Below are 4,330 nucleotides of genomic sequence, written 5' to 3'. Positions count from 1 at the left end.
GGAACCGCGTCCGGGCTCAAAAACAAGAGGACAGTGACCGCGGCGAGCTTAGTAGGGAGTGATCTGATTGGCCAGTACCATGCCCAACCGGGTCGGAGTTAATGGATTCCTAGATAGACGGTTGCTAGCAAAGCCCGGGCCCTGCAGGAGCTTGGACACTGATTTATTTGTTTGGGCCAACTGCACCTGCACCACAACAGCAAAAATGCTAAATACCGAAAGAAATTTCCGTTTGGCTTGTTTTCGCAGCAGCTTCAGAGATTTCCATAGAAATTTCAGAGAAATTTAATTCATGCCTGACATCTTTCCTGGGGGAGGCAGGAAACCACCCAATTTTCTTATGGATAACAGAGGAGTAATCTCCCAAATTTTCTATGCACTGCCCCAAGGAGTTCTAACAAGAGGTGGTCCCATGCAACATTTTCTCTCTGTCTTCCATCCCATGGACTTTCTTTCTCTTAAAGTTTCTGTGAAATTCTCATATAGAATCCTACGGGCTATAATCATGCTTTCATGTGTTTTAGTGTTCTAAAAACCACAAAGCCACGACATCGGCACCCTGTCAGTGTCCCGAATTAAGAGACCTTTAGTTGTTTGCAGAAATGAAAGCCATCATCAAAAGAAAGAAAAAGATGGGGGAGGCAATTCGATCGAGATCTGTTGGCTATACACGCGTTTGGATTCTTCTTCTTAATAGCAACGGCAGAGGTTGTTCATGCCCGGATTTTCGAAACAAGACGGCGCACCTTGTGAAAAGCCCCGACTTCATGTTGCAAACCACGGCGGTCACATGACTATACATGGATGGATCATGGATGGATGGACGCGTACGCATACATGTCTTTCCTTTGCCACTCCTATAAAGGCCACATATATGCAAGGTAAATCGTGATGGGTACCCCGTACACGCTCAAGGCAGGCATGTGACGTGGTACCGTTGTCTTGTTCATACCGGGAATGATGGGCCGAATGGTGGCGCATGGACGCATGCATGCAAGGTTCGAACCATCGCTTTCCCGCGTGTTCGGCGATGCTTCCCGGCCGATACTCGCTGCGCCTTTTGGTTGCGATCTTGTGGCGAGGCCGTGAGCCCCCCTTTTCACCCAGTTCCACACTGAAAGCAATGTCATGATGCGGCTGATATCTCAACGAGATCAGTCAGGGAAAATATGCATGGCAGCTGATATCTCTTCTTCTATATATCCTGTCTCTTTTACACCTGCTGTTTTCTCTGGCAGTGCTACGTTCATGGTGTTACATATATATTCGATCGGATGTTGAGAGTTTGCTCCCAGCGTACAGAGGGTAGGTGAAATCCACTTTCCTTTCTGAAAGGAATATCGAGAGGGTCTTAATTAAGTTGTTTCGTACGACTCCTTGACTGCACTCTCACTACACTCCACCCCGAGTCACTGATCAATGTCATGCTGATACAAAATCTTGTAGTATTACTGGTCGACTAGCCACAATGGAGAGTAACATACACTAGTAACATATACATATCTCTAGACTATGTTACTACCTCAATAGTGGGTAGTAACATAAGTGTGGTAACATGCAAAACTTCATTTATTAGGTTATAGACTCATATTGTATTGGGATATGTAATGTTACAGTAACTAGCTAAGTTACTAGTACTACATCTCTCCTCATTAACTCATTGCCACATAAGAAAATTTGCTGAGTTGGACTCGATGTTACTACCGAAGTTACTCCCACTCACTAGTAGAAAAAGGGTCAAATGTGAGACACATTAGTCCCGGTTTGTAATAGAACCGGCACTAATGTGTCCATTAGTGCCGGTTCCAACGGCTAGGCGGGAGGAGCTCTTTAGTACCGGTTCATGGCGAACCTTTAGCACCGGTTCGTGCCACGAACCGGTACTAAAGAAAGTGGTGGCAAGATGTTGTCAGAGTGGGGCCCTTCCAGCACCTTTAGTACCGGTTTGTGGCACGAACCGGTACTAAAGGTCGTCCTATATAAATCCTTCGTCCACCCGCACTCTGTTCTTCCCCCTTTCCCCTCTCCCTCTCCTCTGTTCTTCCCTTCTTCCTCTCGAGTTCATCACAAAATTTGCCCCAAATTTGTCAAGATTTGCAGGCCCTCATCCATTCAAATGATCACCAAGTTAGCAACTTTGTCCTTTCATCTCTCATTTCTAGATTAGCTCTTGCATTGGTTTATATAGTGATTAATTGTGGGTTTTAGTAATTTGGGAGGAATTATATGTGGTAGTATTTGATTTATATGCAATTTGAGGTTAAAATAACACTTAGTTTGCATATGTAGGTGTGGTTTACTTAGTGCCTTCTAAATCTCCGTCGTAACCATCGTCGATCGCCCGCACCGTCCCGTCGCCGGCACCACCTTGTGGTGAGCCTCTTGTTCATGAAATTTTATATAAAAAATTGATGTTTGTGTGATTTGGATATATAGTTACTCGTATAATAATTATCTTACTCGTACGTTGTTTGTTATACATAGTGCCATGGGTTTGATATCCGTCCCCGTCGGCCCTCGTCCTTGTTATGATTCGGATGTGGTATATTCTCTTTTAAAACTATTTGTTGCATTTCGTGTTTATGACAAATTATGCCCATCAAGTTGACATAGATATTTTTATCTAGGCGGTATGTGAACCGGAAATTCCAACCGACCCTATTGTCGAGAGGTTAAATTTAGTTGAAAAAGAAAACGAGTACTTGAAAGAAAAATTGAAAAGAATTGAGGGGGAGAAGATGGAATTGGAGTTGCATGTTGCCGATGTCGTCGATGATCACAAGATCAAGATGGAGAAAATGCGCTTGAAGATTAGAAAGATTAGAAAATATGCCATCGATAGTGAGGCTTGGTATCATTATGCTGTTGGATCAATTGTTACCTTAGTTGCGATCTTGATCGCATTTGTTGTTGCATTTAAATGCTTTAGCTAGAGAGTTATTTGTTTGTTGCATTTAAGTGTTGTATGAACTTTATGTATGAACTTGTATTAATTTGGTATATTCGGTGTTGTGTAATGAAGATGAGCCGGCAATGGATGTACGATGACCGATGCTCTCCCCAGTTTGTTGAGGGCGTGCATACTTTTCTGCTTGCGGCTGAGGCAAACAAGCGGGCGGATGGTTTTATGCCTTGTCCATGTGCTGGCTGTAAGAATGGTCGCAATTACTCTACGTCAAGAACCATTCACGTCCACCTATTTGAGTCCGGTTTCATGCCCCACTATAATGTTTGGACCAAGCACGGAGAAAGAGGGGTTATGATGGAAGACAATGAAGAAGAAGAGAACGACGACAGCTATCCTGGCCATGGGTTCCCTGAATACGATGATACAACAATGGGGGAAGAAGCTGAGCCGGTAATGCGGGAAGAAGCTGAGCCGGCAATGCGGGAAGAAGCTGAAGAAGAGGCATCATATGAGCCCGTTGATGATCTAGGTCGGGCCATTGCCGATGCAAAGAGAAATTGCGCAAGTGATTTGGAGAAGAAGAAGTTGCAGCGCATGTTAGAGGATCACAAAAAATTGTTGTACCCGAATTGCGTAGGTGACAAGAAAAAGTTGGGCACCACACTGGAATTGCTGCAATGGAAAGCAAAGAATGGTGTATCTGACAAGGGATTTGGAAAGTTGCTGGTAATGATAAAGGATATGCTTCCAAAGGACAACGAATTGCCCGAGAGTACGTACGAAGCAAAGAAGGTTGTCTGCCCTCTAGGGTTAGAGGTGCAGAAGATACATGCATGCCCTAATGATTGCATCCTCTACCGCGGTGAGTACGAGGATTTGAACGCTTGCCCGATATGTGGTGCATTGCGCTATAAGATCAGCCGCGATGAGCATGGTGATGTCGAGGGCGAGCGCCCCAGGAAGAAGATTCCTGCCAAGGTGATGTGGTATTCTCCTATAATACCACGGTTGAAACGTTTGTTCCAAAACAAAGAGCATGCCAAGGCGATGCGATGGCACAGAGAAGACCGTAAGAAAGACAGAAAGTTGAGAGTACCCGCTGACGGGTCGCAGTGGAGAAAAATCGAAAAAAAGTACGGGAAGAAGTTTGCAGATGACGCAAGGAGCGTATGGTTTGGTCTAAGCGCAGATGGCATTAATCCTTTTGGGGAGCAGAGCAGCAACCATAGCACCTGGCCTGTGACTTTATGTTTGTATAACCTTCCTCCTTGGTTGTGCATGAAGCGGAAGTTCATTATGATGACAGTGCTCATCCAAGGCCCTAAGCAACCCGGCAACGACATTGATGTGTACCTAAGGCCATTAGTTGAAGAACTCTTACAACTGTGGAATGGAACAGGTGTACGTGCGTGGGATGAGCAC

Source organism: Triticum aestivum, chromosome 5B, assembly GCF_018294505.1.
Source record: "Triticum aestivum cultivar Chinese Spring chromosome 5B, IWGSC CS RefSeq v2.1, whole genome shotgun sequence".
Taxonomy (NCBI): domain Eukaryota; kingdom Viridiplantae; phylum Streptophyta; class Magnoliopsida; order Poales; family Poaceae; genus Triticum; species Triticum aestivum.
Note: the sequence above shows the minus strand (reverse complement) of the source record.